Source organism: Oculina patagonica, chromosome 12 (genome assembly GCF_052425735.1).
Source record: "Oculina patagonica isolate OP01 chromosome 12, crgOcupat, whole genome shotgun sequence".
NCBI classification, from domain to species: Eukaryota; Metazoa; Cnidaria; class Anthozoa; order Scleractinia; family Oculinidae; genus Oculina; species Oculina patagonica.
Genome location: NC_135769.1, coordinates 11680866 through 11704544, shown reverse-complemented (window position 1 = coordinate 11704544; position 23679 = coordinate 11680866). Strand labels below are relative to the sequence as shown.

General features: G+C 38.6%; 1 pseudogene across 1 annotated transcript in view; it reads left to right on the top strand.

Moving 5' to 3' along the window:
- The window catches only part of LOC144631593 (endothelin-converting enzyme homolog), a 29373-nt pseudogene extending 8222 nt beyond the window's left edge, over positions 1-21151 (top strand). The window contains exons 3-21 of the transcript XR_013566773.1: positions 2809-3024; positions 3721-3911; positions 7251-7502; positions 8018-8083; positions 8809-8922; positions 9236-9361; positions 9722-9861; positions 10724-10952; positions 12010-12108; positions 12822-12899; positions 13312-13412; positions 14191-14249; positions 14860-14911; positions 15346-15414; positions 16985-17109; positions 17548-17613; positions 17873-17968; positions 18807-18883; positions 20406-21151. The product of XR_013566773.1 is annotated as an endothelin-converting enzyme homolog (transcript). The remainder of the gene's footprint in view (positions 1-2808; positions 3025-3720; positions 3912-7250; positions 7503-8017; positions 8084-8808; positions 8923-9235; positions 9362-9721; positions 9862-10723; positions 10953-12009; positions 12109-12821; positions 12900-13311; positions 13413-14190; positions 14250-14859; positions 14912-15345; positions 15415-16984; positions 17110-17547; positions 17614-17872; positions 17969-18806; positions 18884-20405) is intronic.
- Positions 21152-23679: the final 2528 nt, after the last annotated feature.

Sequence of the window (23679 nt, the reverse complement as noted above, 5' to 3'; positions counted from 1 at the left end):
AATAAATCCAATCCAGACATTTCAGAGTATATGCTGTCGCTGAGAAAAGCTTACACTAAATGTGCTTTTTTGTAAGCATATGCAAAAATGTAAGACAGGATAATACACCCTCTCAAAGGGAATCATAAAAAACTAATGAGAAATAGGAGTTTTATTATGGCAGCGAAGGCAGTTTCAGTAATTTAACTTCAGTTGGAAAGCCTTCTTCCATATTTCTCGGATAAAGTTTCGAACCTACCAAACTTTTTAATTGCTATCTGCATTAGGTGTGTAGCACAGAATATGCTTATTTCCTGCTTGTCGCGCCGAGACCCAACCATGCGCAACAATCGAACAGAATCAATTTGGGCGATGGTGCATTATTAATTACGGAAAAATGAGATAACATTCCGGTTTTACGAGGCGCTATATTCGTAATTAGTTTCACCCATCTCTTAAGGAACCCTTAAAGGCACTGCTTACACGGACGCGGTTTCATTTGTAACCGCATCGCTTTCGAAGCGGTTACGCCTTTCGTTTAGACGGCGCCGATCGAGACACAAGTCGGATAAAGTTTCGAAACCTACCAATCTTTTTGATTGCTATCTGCTGTGTGTAGCACAGAATAATTATGCTTATTTCCTGCTTGTCACGCCGAGACCCAACCATGCGCAACATTTAAACAGTATCAATTTGGGCGATGGTGCATGATTAATTGTGGAAAAATGAAATAACATTCCGATTTTACGAGGCGCTATTTTCGTAATTAGTTTCACCCATCTCTTTAGGAACCCTTATATAATTAGCGTAACTAATTAAATCCGTCTAAAACCAGCAATTACCACTACACTCTTGTAGTTACCTCGTGTCATTTCAGAAGGGAAAACGCGAAATCTGAGATGTGGCTATATTTGGAAATAATCGCATTTTACAGTTGACGGGAATGCAGTAGTTAATTTCTTGAGGCTCGCTTCGCAGTCACATGTGCACAGTCCACGATTTGTTAAGTTTAGTTCTTTAGCGCCTCCAGGCTTCAACACGGAGCAAGCCTATTAAAGAAAGGCAACCAGCACTTGGTCGACCTTTGTTGGCTTGAATTAATTAGAAATGGCCAAAATAACGGTCGTGAAACGATTGAACGGGAAAAACCACACAAAATAATAACTGATTTCGATTTTTAAAAACTGTTTCTATATATGGAAATCATTATATCAGAACAAGTGTTTAAAAATATTAAAAGACTCGAGCCTAAGAATTCAAATTTAGCGATAAGCCGAAATCGCCCAATATGACTTAGTGCAAAAATATTATGTTCATATTAAAAGTTGAATTCAGATCTACAATTATGTGTGCTGTGTGATGTCTGCTCGGTAAAATGTCAATACTGGTTTGTGAATAATACACGAACGTGTACAGTAAGCAAGCCAGCAAGCCGGCATGCGAGACAGAAATCACATACGCCACCAATATAAAGGCTATCCACAAGCCACCTAAAATAACTGTAGGCTGACCGCAGTGCTATTTAGGCTGACCGCAATAACTCGCATGACTACAGAGCCTCAGATGTTGGCCGCATACTGCATACTGTACAGACTAAAGAGTATGAAAGCCAACGAGCCATGCGAGCCAGAAATTAAATCACTAATATCAATATGAAGGCTGTAAAGGCTAACCTCATGCCATCTATTTAACTGTAGGCTGATTGGAGTGCTATTTTAGATTAACCAGTGTGTTATTACTAGGTAACCGAAATGACTCACATGACCACAGAGCCTCAAATGTTGTTCTCAAATTAAAACACGTAGGTTGGCCGCATACTGCATACTGAAAGAGTATGCAAGCCAGCGAGCTATGTGAGCCTGAAATCACTAATACCAACATGAAGGCTAACCTCGAGCCACCTAAAATAACTATAGGCTAATCGGAGTGTTATTTAGGCTAAACAATGTGTTATTTAGGCTGAACCGAAATGACTCGCATGAAGACAGTCTCTGAACGTTTTGCTGTCAGTGGACCGCGGTCCTTTGAAAACTCCAGTGTCAAGGAAAACAATTTTTTTGATGACATTTCATGCGTGAATTTGATAGTGGCGTGGAATAAATTAACGAAATCAACAAAGTCGTAGATTTCTTGCTTGGATAGAGTCCTCACTGAAAATATGTCATTGATAAGTAAGCCCCCATAAAAATGACTGCGAAAGCGATGGTCATTTTGATGCCCTGATAGCGATTCCGTGCGTTTGTCTGTAGGCTGATTGGAGTGCTATTTAGGCTAGCCAATGTGTTATTTAGGCTTACTGGACTGACTCGCATGACCACAGAGCCTCAAATATTGTTCTCAAAACACATCCGTAAATATTAAGCTTACGAACAGGGAGTGCGGGAATCAACAGCTCACAATTGTCTTTTTGGTGAGGCGACTGAAAGATTTCCTTCGGCGAGCAAATGGAACTTTTCTTTGTACTGTGAATTATGATATGCACGCTGAACGCCTCAAACTCGTTATATGGTCTGGTGGGCTTTGAGCGGGCTCGGTCCATGGTTGGGTGCCTATCATGCAAAAAAACGTCCAACAAGGTTCTCCTTTTCATTGCCAGGTTGCTCAACAGTTTGTTATTCGTTCAGACTACTAGGTGAAGTCCCTTATACACAAGTTTATCATATGTTGAAACATTGCACTCAGGTCGAGTATGCGAACTTCTGGTCGTTCGAAGGAATATCCTGCCATCTCTTTCAGTAGTTTTTACTTAGTTAAGTTCCTTAAACTGAGGTATTCCTGGAACCGCATTTCTTGCTTTAGTGTTCTCAAACACTGTATTTTCATCTCTAGGGGCATCAACTTTGTTGGCCACATCCCCGTCGATGGCGACCTTACCAATTACAGCCTCCTCGTTGACAACCTCGCCGGTAACAACCTCGCCGGTAACAAACTCGCCGGTAACAACCTCGTCGTTGACAACATCATCTCCCATTATTACGTCTTCTACACCACCTGAACCAGAACCGCGTATTTGTAATACCACAGAGTGCTATGACATTGCTCAAGGTTTGTAATGCCCTCTCTCTCATCATTCTTATAAAAAAACGTTTTACATCAAAGTTTAAGGTAGGAAAGGAGAAATGTTACTGAAAACATGCTCATATGAAAAGCGAAAATTAAAGGGCGACAATCCAAAAGTAAACCACGTCAAAAATTGTCTGTTACGTTGTACTTTTTTCATTGCCAGTTTATATTTGTGAAGAGCAAATTTGGGCAATTTGTATCAGACGTAATAGGACTACATGCTATCCAATTTGGAAATAATGGCATGAACAAAATTCCAAGTACGGCCAAAATTGGGCAAGTCGCAAAACGAGTACAATTTGGCTGTTGATGGAATTTTTGCAATCTTATTTTTTTCTAAATAGACAAGCATACAATCCCCCTATTTGTTAATGATATAGCTAGTCAGTCAATCTAACGTAAACAATTAACTTATGTCCAGAACGGAACTTGAAACCCTACACTTATAGTAAGCATAACAAAGCATGTGCAACTCTCTCAAATCACTGTCTTTACATATAAAACTTAATAAAACAGTGCATTTTTTCAACTGAGTTACGAAGCTTGTTACAGGGAGAGAACAGAAAAACAGCAATCACATCTCATATGAGTTATATAAAGCGATAAAGCTTAATTGAAGCTTGTTGCAGTGCGTAATATTTTCATTTCTTCAAACTATGTCTCGTGATTTTTTTGAAGAAATTTCCAATCAGCTGAACAAGAGTGTGGATCCATGTGATGACTTTTATTCCTACGCATGTGGAGGCTTCTTCAAAACTCATCATCTTACCGTGAATCAGAGTTCCTTAGGTGGATTCACAATCGTGAACGACGACAACATGAAGGTTTTACGAAAAGCAATGGAGACTGCTGCGTCTAACTATTCACAGGTTTGGAACGAATTTAGCTTCAGTAAACACACGTTCCTCTTTTTACGTCTCTGATTGATTACCGGGGGGGGGGGGGGGGGGAAAAAAAAAAAAGAAAAAAAAAGGGGGGGGGGGATTTTTTTTTTTCAGGGGCCTTAGGGGGGGGGGTAAAAGGGGGGGGGCTTATAACCGGAATTCTACGGTATTTGTTGTGCCCAAAAATTCACAACCGAGAAACAATCATTTGCGCTACACTATTTTTTCCGGCCCAGGCTGAATATTCTTTTTTTTCTGCCGATTTTAGGCTGAAAATATTCTTGTGAATATTGTAAGATTATAGTGTATGACATTTCCGTTAAGGGTGTATTGGGGTATCACGTTACAAGCGTTTTGGTGTCAAGATCTGATTCGTGTTACGTTATCCTTGTGCTCCTTCGCTTTTCTTGCAGCCAGCGAGGCAAAGATTTCGCTTTATTTGGCTGGTGCAGATTTTTCCGTTTTATTGCAATTGGCTAGTTTTGCCGTTTAGAAAAAGAAAGAATTCTATACAGTTAAGTAGCTAAAAACATATAATTGCTTTGTATTTACAAATTTTCGACTCGCAAAATTATATTCTTTTCAAAATCAGTGGGTTCTGTTCTTTCTTAAAATATTCTAAACATTGTGCAAATTTCAGTCTCAATATTATTTTAAGTATATTCTTATAAAAGAAAAAGAGTGTACAAGGAACTCTAGGGCAGTGTAGCGTAATCATGTCGTATGCCTGTTGTTTTCTTCTTCTTCTTCTTCTTCTTCTTCTTCTTCTTCTTCTTCTTCTTCTTCTTCTTCTTCTTCTTCTAACAATTACCTTGAGACAATTCACACTTCTTTCCCAATTAAGTCCAAAACCCAACAGTCTTAATACAGCATTTTTTCTACCCACCCACACCATGATGACCATGAAAAACCAAAAGCATGGGTCGGTTAATTTTCTATGGGTATGGGGCTCTGCGAGCTCCGCTTTTACTTTCTTTGAGCTAATATTGACTCGTAGATAGATTTTATTTCTCTTGGGCATCAGCAAGGGTCCCAATAATAGCCCTCGAAGGTTCCATTTGTGACATAATTATTTTTTTTTCTCTTTTGTCGTAAAAAGTTATATTGTCTGTCTTGACTGTCTGTCTTTTATCATTGTATAATGTAGGCAATTTCCATCCATAAAGGAACAGTAAATTACAGGAAGTTTAATCAACGATCGACGAACTATGTTTACATTGTATGACCAACTTTTATTAAACCAATCTTGCCAAAAACCTAAGTTGCTTTTCCCGAAAGATTTCAATTGGTGATAAACAAATTTCACAAAAAAAGCCACCAGGAAGAGTTAAGGGGGGGGGGGAAAAAAAAAAATTTAAAAAAAAAAAAAAAAAAAAAAGGGCCCCCCCCGGTCTGAATAGGGTTAATTTAAAATCATAAAAACGCAATAAACTGTGTTGTTTTCACATTGTTTGCGTCTTCTCCTTTCTTCGACCAGTTTTGCTGTTATATGTTTTTCGCTGGAACGGAAAAGAAAATTATTTGGTTCATTATTTTATATTACATCAACTTTGATGATGAACAATACCTACAAAGACAACGGATCGACAGACTATAATCGAGTTCATGAAGACAACTCTACGCCTGGATCTATCGTCATAATAAACTGTGTTCTCAATGCTCCACTGATGCTCATATCCATTCTGGGCAACACTTTGGTATTAACCGCCATAATAATGACACCTTCCATTCGCTCAACTTCAATGGTTATGCTTTTCAGTCACGCTGTTTCAGACTTTCGTGATGGACTACTTGCTCAACCAATTTATATTGCTTTTCAGCTAACGAAAGATTGTTTCGTAGAACATGTTTGGTTGGCTGTAGGGCCTCCTTTATGTGAAATTTCTCTCTTGACAATAACAGCCATCAGCGTGGATCGATTTCTGGCTCTTCACTATCACATGAGATATTGTACTTTAGTGACTGAATCCCGGGTTAAATATACTTTAGTAACTATATGGTTGGCAATCTTACCTACCTCAGTACTCGTTTCTCGGAATACACGTAACTTTTTTTGCAGGCGATGTTACTATCACTTGTCTTATAATTTCCACATATTCTTACATCAGAATTTATCACATTGTTCGTCGACATCAGTTACAAATTGACGCTCAACAACAGGCAGTGCAAAGTTTCAACATTGAAAGTAACTTAAACTTGGTGCGATTGAAAAGAAGTGCAATGAACACTTTCGTGTTCTACATAGCTTTGATTGCACGTTATTTCCCAATCAATGTTATATTGATCCTCCTTGGATCCTATGAGATAGACTGGAAAACAGAATGGAGATTTGTTGACACTGTTGTATTCATGAACTCATCTATCAACCCATTTTTGTATTGCTGGCGTCTTCGCGAGCTTTGAACGGAAGTTGTAAAGACAGCAAAGCTGCTGTTATGTAAACAAACCGATATTATCTTTTTTTCTGAACGAAAATAAATAAAAACAGAATATAGCGAGACAGTAAATTTCGTTTGTTTCTCCACTGTCATTCAGTTTAATAGCTCATTCCCATTGTAAGCTCTTAATTTACGGATAATTGTTGATTAAAAAGATTAATTTGACGCTTGAAGGACCTCGTATTGATAAATCGAGGTGCACCGCTGAAAGTTTTCTCGGTATGTTAAAGGATTTATAGAGATAACGTGTTTTTTTTTTTCGATTTTCATTTTGTCTGTAATATATATTAAAAAAAAAAACACCTGCCTCTATAGTACTTTCAAATGCGGTCTTCGAAAAACAGTGAGAGTAAACGTGTTGGAGTGTCCCCGAGAGTGTTTATGTGTACTATTTAGAACTGTACCGTACAGAAACAGGCACTAATCGTTCCAACTTTTAATAATTGTAAGGCTGTTGGGTATTTTAAGACTGTTAGCTATTGAGTTCGAGTGGCACAAAATGCTGTCTTCAAGAGAGCATTTTTGGCACGATAACGTCATATGCTCAAAATATACCACCAAGCCTCGTTTACACGAATTTTATTCGACCCTCTGTCACCATCATGTAGTTTTCATTTGGGTATTTTTTTCATCTTTGATGCTTAAAGAAAACGTTCAAGGTAAACTTTACAATCTGCACTTCGAAAGCGAGGCTGGGTGGTAAAGTTAGTAGCCAGTTTGACGTAAACATGCATAAGGGTGGTTGCTGTAATAATGATACCATGCATGACCAGCCAGAGAAATCAGCATTAATTTGGGAAACAACGTGATTATAATTTTATAGGGTCTCAGTGGATAAAAAATTTGTAATCATTTGATTTATCACAACATCTGTTGTGTCTACCAGAGCACAGCCATCTTGAAAACCGCCAAGATCTACGATTCATGCCTAGATACTGCAACCATTGAACAGCGAGCGATTAAACCTTTGGAAAACTTAATAAAGCAGTATGGCGGCTGGACAGTGACTGGGAATGGAACGAACTCGTGGACAGTGGAAGAGAAAATGGGAAGAGTTCTCAGGGACTTGAACGTACAGACTTTGCTGTCAGTATCTGTTGTAACAGACCCGCAGGATTCAAGCAAACACATTCTAAGCGTAAGTAATAACATATTATTACTGATTTCAATGCCTCCAAATCAGGGAAGTGTAGGTTAGTAGCAGCAGCAGCAAAAACAACAGCACCAGCAGCAGCAACACAGCAGCAGCAGCAACAGTAGCAGCAACAAGAGCAGCAGCAACAGCAGCAAAAAGAGCAGTAGCAGTAGTAGTAGTAGCAGCAGCAGCAGCAGTAGTAGCAGCAGCAGCAGCAGTAGCAGTAGCAGCAGCAGTAGCAGTAGCAGCAGCAGCAAAAGTAGCAGTAGCAGTAGCAGCAGCAGCAAAAGTAGCAGTAGCAGTAGCAGTAGCAGTAGCTGTATGGTATAAATGATTGGAAATCGTTAATTCGGATTTCAATAGTCAGATTTCTACTTAAACAGCGGCCGAATCAACTTTCGCCCCATAAAAAAAAACGTGAGCGAATAGCTTAATTGTTAAAAAGGTTAAAAAAAATACACAACTTTATATAGTAGAAGAAAAAAATAACTACTTTTATCTTCTCTTTTCTATTTTAGATCAGTTTTTCCTCGTTAGGAATGCGTATGAGTTACTATTTTGACAGCTCTAGTCAAGGCGAACAGGTTAGTATGAAACGATTCTTCAGGTCTAATTCCTTTCTTAGGCGAGCGAAAAACTCAAGCAAGATCCGGAAAACAAGTTATTAGCAAGAAAAGCTTTTCCCGCGCAAGTTCATTCGCGCCACAAAATCGTGACGTTGTGGGTGGGCACGTGCACTATACGTCTTGGTACATTACTTATCTATAGCTGTCCTCTTCAAGAAGGAAACAACGCGGAAGCACCAAAATTCTGGAGTTTTGGACAACGTCAACAGCGATTTTCAATTTTTCCTGTTTCAATTTTGAATTGAATGCTGTTTTACCTATTCATACGAGGGATAGTTTTGGAATCAGTTGACAGTAAACTTACTTGAATCTTATATTACTTGATCTAAAAAATTGAGAGATCTCTAACTAAAATTCATTTTCAAATCTAACTGGGGTAGTTCGCCTTCACATCTGCTTCTTATCTGACTTGTCCTTACGTCAATGTAAACCCATTAACTAATCAAATCACTTGAAGCTTCTTCGGCCTTCGGAAACTATCAAAGTTGATAGATACCGAGAGAGAGCAAGCAGTCTGATTGTTTTAGCATTACCTATGGCTATTGAATTAAACATAGGATACCGTTGAAAGTGGTTTTTGACGGTTTTGTTTAATGCTAGTAATGATTGGCCTCGATGTCGGCATTGGTATAATTTGAGTATAAAAGAAGCCGACGTTTTTTATTTATTTTTTTTTACTACAGGTTCGCGCGGCGTACAAGACGTACATGAAAACTGTAGCTCGGCTTCTTGGAGGAGGTTTTGATTCTGATCAAAAGATGATGGACATATATAACTTCGAAGACAGCATTGCTCAGGTAAATTATCGTTCAGTTTGATGAAAATTAATAATTCGTTTTATACTTAATTTGGAACCAGGGATGAAGACTGATTTAATTTAATAGAAGGAATGAAAATAGCCGGGAAATATTTAAAACCTTTTAAAAACCACCCCTGCTTCTGAGACACATTTTGACAGTACCTTTTGTTTACCAGTTGCAATTTGCAGTTTTAGGGATTAGCTCACTTGGCCTTTAAGCCCCTCAATCTAATGTTACACTGGTTATCATGTAAACTCCTTACTTTCTTTCAGTTTTAGACAAGAAAAAAATTTTCTTTTGTTTTTCTCAGGCAGTGAATCCTGGCTCAGTCTCGGAGGATATAATAGAATCAATTATGGAGCATCACAGATCAGGCCGCTCTCTTGGCTCCGTGGACAAAAGAATATATGAGTTTTGTTGGGACTCCGGCTTCAACGTACGTATAACGCATATCATATGCAATCCCCTAGTGACTCTGTTGGTCAAATGTTTCACCGAAACGTGTGCACAACCTGATCTATCGCCCAAAGAACACGAATGTTAAGAAATCTTAATACCTTTATGATGAAGTTACTCCCCCACTTACTGACCTAGCGACTATTTGCTGCCTATAATTGAGGCTCTCGGTAATTGAAACAAATGTTCTCAAGAACTGTGAACTATTTAAATATTTTTAGTCATTTTGAATTCTGGCCATGGCGTTCTGTGTCCCGTGCATGGGTGTATTTTTAGCGGCAAATGTAAGGGTAAGTAAGCGTAAACGTAAATGTGAAATGATTCCCTTTTTGTCTTACAGATAAGCGTTATGGAAGATTTCCTGAACACTGCGTTTTCTTACCAGAGGATAACTTTTTCTAGTTATGATAAAGTATATTATCCATCGTCAGAGCCGTACCTCAAGGTGTTCAAAACTATTGCAAACAAATACGAATTGACGTGAGTATTACAGTCGAAGAGGACTGGTAAATTAGTGTAGATAAAAATGATAGTGACAATAATAAGAACTTTTCTTATTCATGCCAGACAATAATAACAATTCTGCCTTATGCTGGATTTCCACTGACGCGTAATTTTTTACGCGTGTGAAAAAAATTAGAGACAATGTATGAAAGATCTGCGTTAACGTGTACGCAAGTCGTTCATACATTATCTCTAAATTTTTTCACGCACGTAAACAATTACGCGTCAGTGGAAATCCACCTTTACTCTGGAATGATGTTGACACGTGTAGTATTTACTTTAAGACCGTCTAGGACCATGTTGTCCATGTTTCTGTATCTAAGTCTTCCAGAACCTGTGCTACTTTAAAATACGTAATCTGTGGATAAAAACGTAAGGTCGGCTTTGAAGCATAAGGAAGTCTAATGTATAGCTAAATACTCGAACTGGGAACAAATTTCGAGAATGACGTGTGAGTGGTAGTAGTGAGTACAGTGTATATGTAGAGCTCAAAATTATGTAGCGAGATGAACTCGTTAAACTCTTTTCCAGAGAAGTAGGCAATTTCTTGCCTATTGATTTTTTCTTCTAAACAAGGTCTGCATGTTAAAAAAAATGAAAGTGTGTACGGTCACGGTTTGAATACCCAAATACAGGCATACAAACGCATAACAGATCTTGTCTTTTACTAAAATAAGAATACACTCAAGCTAGGCAAGTAGAGGACAAAGCAGTTGGACGTCATATCTGAACAGCAAAAACGGTGAACCATGTGCGTAACGTTAGAACAAATGTCGAAAAACTTTTCCATAGCAGCCGAGATTTCATGAAGTTTGTTCGTTGTTTCTCTTTTCCTTAGATCCGGTGAGACTATTAAGAACTACATAATGTGGCGTGTTGTCGACAAGTATGTAATGTCAATGCCTTACCAGTTTGTCCAGGCTAAGCTAAAATTACAAGAGGCCATGGTTGGAGTACTAGAGTATAAAAGATGGTCTTACTGTCTGGACAGCATGTTAACACCAATGGGTATGACACTAGGAAGATTGTATGTGGATGCGAACTTTGACGAAACCACTAAGAAAACGGTAAGATGCATGCCTTTCGCGACTTTATATACCGTGCGGACCTTGATATTTATAAAGTAACTGGGTTACTTCAATGCAAGTTTTATGATTGGTCAACTGTCGTGCCGGTAAACCACACAGTTATTTCAGCAGATAGTCTATGACTACCAATTTACCGCTGTTACAATTGTTTCACTTGTGAAGGACGGCCAAATGTTGCTAGTCCAGACCTTTCTTGCTATCTTTTATTATCTTTGCACGACCCAGTCACATGGTACAAAATCAGCCAAGTTACACAGTGGTACATCCAAAACAAAGGAAGATAAAGCTTGACTGGTGTGAGTCTCTTTGTCACGTTCTGAATGTCTCACTGTGTAACTTTCAGCCCAGTATGGCTGATTTTGCACCATGTGAACAGGTCGTGAAAAGGGCCTATTACGTGTGGTTTCTCTGGCACATTTGTTATTTCAAGCATCCAGTACTCTTCTTTAGTCATTTGCATTACTTTGTATTTTATATACATCTGGACTTAACAAAACCTGGTCAATGAAAAGTGACGTCAGTGTTCTTGAACATGAGCGTTACTGTGCGAATTGACTTAAAACGCAACAAGAAAGGGAAAAAATGAACAAGAGCGCCGAAAGATAGAGTAGAGAGAGGGAAAGAGAAAAAGAGACTGACATTCCCTTTAGTTTTTATATCGTCGAGTTTGGAGATTTCTGGCGAGAAAAACGTGTTTACAGCGATTTGCGCTTAAAACGGTGAAAATTCCATTAACCTGGTTTTGATAAATCCAGACATTCATCCTCTCTTGCAAACATGTTTAAAGGGCAATAACTGGTTGTCCTTGTCTTTTTCTTTGCTGTTGTTGTGTTACCTGTTTCATCATAAAGCATTTTAATGTTTTAAAACTAACGAGGTCGTTTCTGCAGATAAAAGTTAGAAATGTAGGTCACCCGATTGAGAATCATTGCCGTCGTAGCTGATACTGAACTTTTGCAATATCAACTGCTTGTCTCATTTGTCTTTCATATGACGTAATAAACCAGACGCCACGTTTTGATGATTTTGTTGTCAGGTAAAAGACATGACTTCCCGTCTTCGCAAAGCTTTCATTGCTAACCTCGATTATGCGACTTGGATGGATTACTTTACAACGCAATCAGCCAAGGAAAAGGTACAGAGAAGCGAGAAAATTTTCCCGGATTCTAAGTAATACCTTCTTATTGTTTCAAAAAAGGGGGGCATGGCGTGGTGATGAGAGCTCTCGCCTCTCAACAATTGGCATTTCTCCGGGTTCTCCGTTTTTCCTCCCTTCACAAAAAATCAACATTTCCAAATTCCAATTCGACCTGGATAGAGGTCCCGCATGAAAACCATCCAGAGTAGATGAGGCTTCCTCTTCAGCCAAGCCCCCCTTCTGGTTCCCGCAAGACTAAGGCTAAGCGTGGATAAATTTCGCAAGAAGGGAAAAGTATAGTGCTTAAAAAAATAACCTATTATACTTGTAACTCTGTTTGGTCACAGTTATGCTGCTTAGTAAAATGTACACTTGATCAGCTCTTCAGATCAGCCGAATTTGTCAGAGATAACCTGTACAATTTTGACTATTTTTTGGATAGTATTGACACTTTTATAAAGTACTTATTTCCCGCTATTGTTTTATCGGAAGCGGTAAAGAGGGTAACTGCGTTCGACTACTTTTCATACCTGACCAACGATGGATACTTGATCGATTTGAGCCAGTTAACCTGAAGTCTTTGTATCCGAAACAGGGGAAATCAGGCACAAGCATTTTTTTGTGCATGTAATACATCAGAACATGACACATCATGTTCGTTCTCAGTCTCTGTAATTAAAATAATCTTGTTGCATTGTTCGTCAACCCAGGCCCTTGCAATCAAAGAGGACGTTGGGTACCCCCCTTACATAAAAGATGATGCCAAACTTGACCTCCATTACTCAACAGTAAGTTTATGTGCTGTAATGATTAACCCTTAATTAATACGTGTAATTAGTTAAATTAGTTAATTAACGTCTTTTCTCTGGCCTGTGTGTATGCTTCCAATTCTCAAATGTAGGTTACCCCACCAGTTAAGCTTTAAAGTTATTCTGGGTGATCAGTTACGGTCTGTATTAATTTTTAACTTTTATATTGGATCTAAAGTTTTTGTAATCTTACAGTACAAATAAACGTTACTGTTGTTGTTGTTGTTGTTGTTGTTGTTGCTGTTGTTGTTGTTTAACTAATGCTTATTTGGTGTTGCCAATACCCCTGTCTTTCCTTTTCTTTGTTTAACTGTTCTTTGTAAAGAGCTATAAAAAGGGTAAATAAAGGTGTTGTTGTTGTTGTTGACTGTTAACTTATTTTTTCCCTCAGCTGAGTGCCAGTAGTGATTTCTTCGAAAACAGCATGACAATGAACAAGATGATTGTGCAGAAAAATTTTGGAATGTATGGCCAACCAGTCAACAAGGACTTGTAAGTGAGAAGCGCTCTGGGCTTAATATTACTAAATAACATATCATGGGAAACGTTTTCTTGAATTCGTAATTCTAGCGTTTTAAATCTGACTTTGAAGTGGCAAGTTATCCAAGTTAGCTTGAGCCCGCAGATGTAGTCAGAGGTGTTGCTATGCAATATGTGGTATGATGATATCATTCAGACATTCCTTTAAAGGTGGCTGATGACGGTTTTCAGTATTTCCATCCTTATACTTTGATGGGTCAGTACTACAACTCTATTACAGTATTGTATAAACGAATGCCCAATCATTGGTTACAAGTTGCGATCATTTTGTTGACATTAGTGGTTACCATAGCAACAATAGAACCAGTTAAAAACACTTTTAATTCTAGCTTTCAGTGCTAATAACTCAAAAATGAGCTCGGTGACCCCATTGTTTTATTTTTGAGTTATGATACAACTTTTGGCAAAATCAAAAAAAATTCTATCACAGGGGCTCAAGGACATTTCAAATTTTCAGATTGTTAAATAGGAGAGATATCACAGTGCAGGGGCACACTACAACTAGCCCTCTATTGTTTGATTTTATGTTACTTAATACATAGCCATCGCGTAGCTGGCAATTTTCTCCCGCGATGTTAAAACAATATCAGTTCAATTGCTTTTGCGTCCTTGACGTTTGCGTATTTTGCTATCCTGCGTCATTTTGAACCCGCTCCAACTCTTACCAAGTGTAGTATCAGGTTACACTGCTAAAACTGTATCATGTACCGTTGTATGCTTACCGCTTTAGGTGGGCCGAAAGTCCCGCTGAAGTTAACGGATATTACAGTCCACAACAAAACCGAATAGGTGAGTGGATATATACTATACAAGAACTGGCCAAGCAACTGCACTAAGAGAAGTACAATTCAGGGAGTAATCGAGCGAGTAATTTGCGCGCGAGGCCGATTTGAGTCACGAGCACAATTGCTTTGTGAATTGTGCGAGGTCCAATCGGTTTTACAAACAGTGGGAAAACAGCAAGAAAGGACCCATCTAAGTGCATGTGTTTGACGCGCCAATGGCGTAGATGTCCTGTCCTATTACAGCTATCCAATTTCAAAAGGTGGATTGTAAAAAAACCGAAATACTTTTCTTTAAAATAAATACAATACTTTGCGGGCCTAACGAAGCCAATAGGTTACTTAGATAGCTATGGTTTTTTTTTTTCAAATTCGTCCCTGTACTAACAACATTGTTCATTCTGGGTTTGAAGTTTTCTTTGCGTTTTCGGTACAGTGGATCGGATAGCCACGTGATCGCGCTAATCACGCGACAAATATGCGCCCGCAGAACCAATCGAATTCTAGAATTTTGTTATAGATGCGATCGATTATTAATACATTGCAGCTTGATAAACATGATTTTGTTAAACAATAATAGTTTGTACGCTTATTTTATAGCTTTGTTTTCTTCACAGTATTTCTTGCAGGAATCCTGCAACCTCCATTTTACAGAAAAAGTTACCCAAAGTAAGTAATTGAAAAGAGACAATGTGTTTGCAAGAAGATCGTGGCTGGGAGAGTAAAAAGACATATTCATGATTTCTTCTTTAAATTTCCGCTTGGTCAAAAGTTAAATTAAACATCAAAATTGCCCCTTAACTTTATTATATTACAGCGTTTTTTCTCACTTTTCCACCTCCAGAATTCTCATAATACACTTATAAGCCTATTTTGTTTCATTCGATGCAAAGACAAGAATTTAAATTTTTGAAGTTGTTGCAAATTTATGAAACTCGTTTTAGTTTGGAATATAATTAAACTTTCAAAACTCCCTTTTTAATTTTTAATTGCTAATCACCATACGTCCTTTTAGTTTTGATTGGCGAAAACATGTTATACAAACGCGTTGTTATGTCCGACAGTCGTTCTTCTGAACGCAACTTGTAATGCTCTTCTTTCAGATATCTCAACTACGGGTCGTTGGCAATGGTCATTGGACATGAAATTACACACGGATTTCGACAGCCAAGGTAATTTTTTGTATCCGTACCCTTTTTCTAGTCTGACGCGCTTTGGCCACATGGACCGCTTGACTCCGCATCAATAGCCTGTGAACAGGCTCTCCTGCGAGGATGGGGCGAAAAGAAAGCGGGAAGAGAAAGGGGGGGGGGGAGTGGAGAAGGGGAGAGCCTGTCAATTCGAAACGCTCTGGTTTCTTGGCCATTTGTAACCGTCACTTCTGAAGATGCGTGCTTTAGCATGCGAAACGTCAAGTAAATTTTAGGTTCTTTTTTCAGACCATGCGTAGTCCATCTGTTATGTTTGTTGCCGCTGTCATGTTTGTATTTTATTTCTGTCAATTCTATTTGCAAAATACATCCTGAAAGGACACGATGTGAGCAGTGTTCCGTAAAAATGTTCATTACTTGCATTTTGTTGATGCCGGGTCCGGCTTTTAATAATTACTGCTGCAAGACATATTTTGTCTTATCACAGATTTATCTTTGTCCGGCTTCGCCAGAGACTGTTCCAGTTTACTTTGTAAATGCTGAAAATTGTTTTCAGAGAGACATTCTGTGTTGTAAAAATTATGCTTCTTGCATTATTTTGATCAAGCACTTTGTGTTAAGCTCAATATCCTCTTTGTTTTTGCGTTACAAAATTCTTCCCAAATCCAGTGGGGAGGATTCCAAACACATCTTTTCTTGTCGGCAGTGACCGTAAGCAACATTTCTGTTCCCCTTTTAGCTGTCGTATGTGGACAAAATCGCTCAACGAATCGTCTAACGCTCGTTCAAACAGATCATCCGTAACTCATACAGTCAACTCTCGTTATATATATATATATAGCGGACACGCTTGGGGCGTCGTTTAGTGTCCGTAATAGCGGGTGCGAGGAAAAAAATTCCCGTTATTTCTAGATTGGCATTTTTTCTATTGTTATTCAACAACCTTTATTAATTTACAACCATGTTGAATATTTACTAACTGAAAGTCCTGGGAGGGCTTGATAATGTAGCAGGGAATTAGTAGCAGGGGATGAGGCCTGGGATTTATCTTATAAATCCCTCGTTTCGGGGATTTATACAAATTAATACCTACCTTTTTAACGAGGGATGTGTCTCATTAATATTCTAGACTACGACTTATCCGTAATAGCGTGAGTCATTTCCAGTCAAAACCTCTTTTGTCGGGGATCTGAAGTATGTCCGTAATACGCGAGGTGTCCGCAAGGCGAGAGTTGATTGTAACTCGTAACTCACCCTTTCCACTTCGAAACTCAAATTTATCGCATCGCGTCTCATGCATACATTATGGTGTCGGCAAAATTGAGATGTCAGCAATCATTGATTTCACCAATCCGAGGTTGCACTAGAGTCTCTTACACGGCGGGTGCTTGGAACGGCGGCAAAAAAATCTTTTTCCGCAGGCTCCCCTGTTTTAATTCCTCCCCCAGTGTCTTCTCAGCTCTCTTCGCTCGCCGATCGGAGCCTGCTCGCAGGATACCAAATAACGCCCTTGCTTCAAGGTGGGTGTGTAATCTTTTGATGTTGATGATGATGATGATAATGGTGATGATGATGATAAATTGATTTTTAGGGCGACTTTTTGATAAAAATGGAAATGTGAAAGATTGGTGGTCTTATAGTTCAACAGAGAACTTCTTGGAAAGAGCTATCTGTCTAGTAAATCAATACAACGACTACCAAGTGTTTGGAGAAAATGTAAGTAAGCCATCTAATGTACAAACTGGTGTAAAAGTCATCTTTGGTCCCTTAGTGGTCACACACTGGCTTTCCATCCACAGATTTAGAGTATGAACCACCTTGTAAAGAAATAACACCACATGAAAGAACCGCTTGATAGCTTACATTTGGGTAGTTGCATTCCAGAGTTTCCACCACTGGTCGTGGCTTAAAAGATGCAGTGAAATTGCATAACCGTGACCTATTTTGACATTAAGGGTTGAATGTATTGCCCTTGCCATGCATATACAATCTTTTAAGTACTTCAGTGGTCACAAACTGAAAAGCTAGAACCGTCTTGCATAATAAACTATACAACATCAGAAATACTGCTCATTTGCTCTCACTTGAACGGTCACACCAAGATTTTATTTACAGACTTTAAATCTTTAACTTTTTTATCTTTTTGTGTTGCAGATCGATGGCGAACAGACAGTGAATGAAAACATTGCTGACAATGGAGGGATAAAGCTTGCATATGATGTAAGCCATGCACCATTTAACCAGTTTTCCATTTAAATTTTTTTCTGAAGATAATATGTAAAACTTTTAAAAGTCCCCACCCACTACTTTACTGAAATCTTTGAGGACACTTTCAAGTGTATTATCTATCTGTAGTTTAGATCTAAAATTTAATAACATTGTCTTGAAATGTTGATTAATTACTACAAAGGGCGTAAGGCTCTGAAGCTTCTCATCTATCAATACTTTTGATTCTGATCTTCTTTCCGGCCATATTTAGGCATATCAATCTTGGGTCAAAGACAATAACGAAGAGGGGCGGCTACCTGACTTGGATTTCACTGTGGATCAACTCTTCTTCGTCGGATTTGCCACGGTAAGTTAGATCCAATTTATACGTCGCATGTTAGCCCAGACGAATGCAATTAAAGCCGCAAAAATCTCACTGGTATTCTTTGATTCATCTGCGGTGTAATACAGTATGGAAGTAACGTGTTCTTCTTTGCTATTTGTGCGGGGATAACGTGCTACGTCACGGGTTTTTTGTGAATTTTTGGTCTTAACTGTTCTGAAATTAGTGAGAGGCAACGTAAATCATGATAAACATTATCTTTGAACATCTGAAGGAAGAAATAAACTTAATTTGTGGAAAGAAATGAAACCACGGCTATAAAAGTCGATTTTTTTGAAGACGAGAGGAAACTACTTGAAAAGTTTAGCCATAATTTTTCAAGTTGTAATCCATTTCCATCCTAGCCATCCGCGGCCAAAGATGCTCCAATATAGCAATTATTAAAGAAATGGACCATTTTTTTAGGTTTCCTATAACACAAATATATATTTTTTGGCTGTACCAAAATCTGTTAAAATCCGTGACGAAGCCCCTTTAAAGCGAATTCAGCGAGTCTTCTGGGACGTGTTTTACATTCGATGCGACTGAAATGCGACGTATGAACTGGTTCCGGTCTTAAGCACGTTTTATGACTGATTTGTGTTGCGATAATTATAAGTCATGTTATTAGCACTTGGACACTTTCCTACAAGGAACAAGGGCAAAAAAATGAAACAATTGTTTTTACGTTCTTGAAGCCCTGTTTCTCACTGGAGAACTTGTTCACAGAGTACTAGTTTATCTGTCGTATCATTTCCGGTTCTACATAATGGAGAGTGGTACGTCTAACATGAGTCTGTTTTTTTTTTTTTTTTCATATTAGCCATGGTGCAGTGTTTACAAGAAGCAAGCCGCTCTTTTCCAGTTGAAGAATGACGTGCATTCCTATCCAAAATACAGGTATGAATCTTTCAAGTTATAGTCCTGCATTCAGAAGCTACATTACAATGGACTAAACTGTTTGCATGTTTAATAACCAGGGAATACTTTAATGATGGAGTTTACGGGGAGCCTCTTTTTATTGTAGGTAGAAGAAAGGGGTACCATTTTCCATATAAGGTATCTAAAAGGTTATCTTTTCTTTCAAAAAAATGGTTTATAAAACGGTTAGAGGTTTGGACCTCGGAGCGGAGCGTCTCGGTTTAAAGCTTTGTTGAGTACTCCCCTCCTTCCTGATTTTGTACAGTGCCAGCCCGAAGAGGCTTGGGACAGATTGAGAGTAGAAAACTGGCATTACAGGGACCGCGGAGGGGGAGGGGCTGGTAGGGCTATGCCCTACCACTTTTTTGGTTGGGTTGATATTTTAGGGTTCCGGATGAAAAGGATAATGTAAAATAGCTTGGCAGCTAAGCGGGAAACAAGAACTGGACAGAAAGAAAAAGAAAACTGGACTTGCACGGAATTCTCGCATTTCTCTGACTCCTCGTAAACCATTTTTGCTTTTCCTTTCAGGCGACATTGTTGGAAATTTCGAAGTTATTTGTCGCTCTTTTTACTCTGGTTTCATTCCCTACCGTGAACACCGCGCAACAAATTTTCCCGCGTTTTCACGTCATCTTCGTAGAACGTCCACATCATCCAGTCGTCAATTTCTTGATCCGGTTACGAAATGCGACCAGAGACAAAAATTAAAATAACCGTGTATCGATAAATGAGAGCACATTTTGTTGCGTAAAGGGGCATAGAGGTTTAGATACACTCACACATGAAAAAAGACAAACAAAATAGAGCAGTTGGATAATAAACCTCTCATATTTTTTGCTGGGTAGTGTCGCTGAGTAATTTTACCCGTTGTCAATATTTTGTCTGCCCTGCGAGCTTTATTTGCTGTTTTATTTCCTCACTTTTCTTTAGCCACGGGTGGGAACCTCCTCGTCCCCAGGCCTAATCCGTGCGTACGTACGGGGTTGGCGGCGACCCCCAAATTTCTCGGTTCGATGGACAACCATTCGCTTACTTATGAATTCTCTGCTCGCGCGGGAGCTCCCTATGAATTTTTACATGATAAATGGTGGAACAGTAACCCCTAATGCTTGCTTGTCTTAGCCAGCTTTTTAGCCCTACCACTTCAAAATGGTCTCCGCGGTCCCTGGGCAACAGTTCTGTTTAAAGATGGCGGTATATTTATAAGTCAAGAACCTTCACAAAAAAGGCAATGATCACAGTAACACCGAAGCTGACGTCAGCATAAGTGTGTTTTGTTCATAAAATTCGTAAATATGGCACCAGAGAGTTATAAAATGTTCACATTTGTTTAATTTCGGTAGAGTTTATTCCGACCACAACAACCACCACCATCATCATCATTGCCAGTTATAATCGTCATCGTCTGCACCATCACTATCATCATCTTTATCATCATCATAAGTTCCTGTTTTTAGTACAAATCTCATTTGTTCACTTCCTTTTTATTCATTCACAGGGTAATCGGGCCGCTGTCGAACTTCAAGAAGTTTGCAGACGCCTTCAGCTGTAAGCGTGGAAGTAATATGAACCCGTATACTAAGTGCTCTGTATGGTGATCACGTGATCGCATCTGCAGTTTTGCACGTGATTAATGGTCGCATCATGAGTAGTTTAATTATAATAATTAATGCCCTGCTAGAATAGAATCTATGTTATGTGTATTTGTATTTTCTGCAGACACTATTGTTAGCTTTTCTATAAGGCAAGCACCTGTTGGTCAGTCACTAAAAAAACTTTAAGGCCCACCTCCAACCTATATGCTTTGCAGCCGTTTGTTTTTGTTTTGAAAAGCTTGCTCTTGTCCCAAAACTCTCCGAAATTGAAAACTGCTCATAAAAATCGACGGTAAAACAGTCAAATCACTTTAACCGAAAAGCGTGTTAACTACTTAGCTAGGAAACAAGGATGGAAGAAGATTGAAGCAACTCAACTCGCTCTCACATAAAATGGCGGGGTACAATTTTCATATACGAAAATTGTTCCTCGGCGCGCAATGCATCTAGGGTGAATGTGGGCATTTAAGGTAGACAGGTAGAGCTGGCTGTCCGCGTTAGCGACCATTCATTGAAGTTCTTCTTTAGAAAGATTGAAGAATCAATCAAATAGGACTAGAAGATTATAATTAGAAACGTAGAATATAGTTTGCGTATTAAGTTGTCACCTTTCGGGTTTGAAGCTGAAATAAAGAGGTAGCTTTAAGGCTGTGTGATACTGTTTGATCCAGAAACTTATCATAGGTTGAAGTCATATGTTTCAGAGAGGTAGCAAGCATTCAAATAATTTTAAGTAAGATTCAAAGAAAATAACCGGCTATTGAACAACGTTTATCAGTTTATTTTTGCGATTACAACGTATTTGATGAATAGGCCCTTCTAAACACTCATCACTATTTAAAGGCTACGGTCTCCTTTATTCTGTCTCGAAAAGTGATTCTCGGACATACATTTTTGTTGTTTCCACTCCAGATCCACCAAAAACTGTCCGTATAATGAACTTAAAATTTACTTTTTTGGCCTATTTGGGGAAATGCCACCACATGAAAGCGCCTAATTTAAATTGAGCGTCACCACGTGACATACGTCTCTATGTTTTTCGTATCACACTACGCTCATTTTAGTAGTATGGGAATTACACGCTCCGAGTATTGGGATCCAGTTCTATTTGGTTTAAGCTGTGATAGGCGCCGTGATAATTAAATTTATTTCAGTGATATGTCGCTCATAAGAAAACAGTCCTCATTTATGAATAAACACAACTTAGCATTTAATATACGACAATGAAAATGAAATGTCAAGATTGACTACTTTGCTTAACATCAATTTTCCTCCGAGATTTGCAGCTGCGTGGAATCGATTGTTTGACTTATTAAAAGACAAATTAAAACTTATCGAATTTAATTAAATATTCCCCATTATGTAATTTGGCCGATTTTAAGACAACCAATATCCTTTTTAATGAATATTCAACATGAAAAATGGACACTGCAAATTTCATAAATGGCACACACTTTGAGTCGAAAGCTGCTGAAACAAAAAAACACCCAAGAGACTGGAAGCCAATCCTGAATGAACTATAAATTCAAGTCTGAAAGGCGAAAGTTCTCCTCGCCTCAAAGGAAATCTACTCTTAGAAGTAAGAGAAACTCTCCCTAGCGGTTAGAAAGAGCTTATTGAGTGTTTGTATGAGCTATGCAGTTCTTTCTTCATTACACATGCATATTACTGATTCCTTAATTTGTGCATATCGCTAACATTTACAGTGTTTTATAATTTCGATTTGTCTCGACTTAGTATAGCCCCACGGACTGCGCAATGTCAAATTAATTGAATTAATTAACCTTCAGACTTGCCACCGTGTGAAACCTTTTTCGGTACCCTGGATAGTAGAAGCTTTTTCAAGCTGACTTTCAGTTGATTTGATTGACAGCCCTTCTGAATACGGCCGATAAACCGTCTCGACCAGAAATGATTTTCAGTTGATGTGATTCCGCTCCAGGGAAAATAAACTTTCTATTTCTTTGGGAAAAATGTCATTAATGGTAAAAGAAGTTGTTTTGTTCTGGTTGGTATTTAAATACCAATCTTCGCAGTTCATGTGTGAAATGTCGTGGGTCGCGGGCTGAATTGTCGCGGGTTACGGGTAGCGTCACGGGTCACGGGTTGCGGATGCTCATTAATAACACGACTTAAAATTAAAATTAAACATACCATTGTTATTTATGTGCTTTACTTTAAGCTGGGACTGAAGCATAAAAGATAAGGAGAGCAAGAAGTTATAAGTCTTGACGTTCGTCAGAAGCTAGATTTGTCCGTCGGCATTTAATTAATGTTTTCCTCGCTGAAAAAAAGGGCTTCGGACCAGAAGGAAACGTTTGACTTATTAATGTTGGCAACACGTCGACAATCGGAGCTTTCTGATAGGACTATTTTGATTGATAATTGACGTCACCCGAAGCGAACAGGAGGGACTTGATTAGACTAGACTTCCAGAGACATTCTCAATCGTCGTCAGTTACTCAAAGAATAAGATATAAGACGCTCCCGCTCAAATCAGCCTTGGATAACATTTCCTGAAGGTAAGTTAACCTTAAGCCTTTATATAGACGATTTTATGCACGACAAGTTTACCAAGATAAATAATTTGTAAGGTATATTTATTCGGTAAAAAGCTGGTAGTTGCACTGAACCCAAATCCTTTGCGATCTTTAATTATTGGAGGAGTTCTCTCTACAGTCTTGCATTATGTCTAAGTCCCCTGAACATTATCCTACTTGGTTTACCTTTTCTATTCATTTAAGATAAAATCGTTTTACTGAATACAGCAACGCATCTAAAAAAACAAGTGGCTAGAGAAAAGCTTATACTGCAGTTGTGATTGCCTCTATTTTGTTTTGTTCTTTTATGTCTTTTTTAGATCTTTTATTAAGTCTATGAAATAACTACTTCTTTCGCGTACACGGTACGGCTACTGGAGTACATTTGAAGCGCCTAGTGGACAGACAAAATGGCAATAATATTCCATTCCTTCTGTGTGGGGGTATTTTTGATTTTGTTTTATTTGGTTGAGGAAAAGAAAGCTATCTGTTGACCTTAGCTACATCAATTCAGATTACGCTAGCTCCAGGTAATTAGTGACAAGAGGTCGCTTACGGAACGAAAGGATTTGGTCCTCGGAGGTATACATACCCGTGAACATTAAACTCGAAGTAATTAATATATTTGTTATATAAA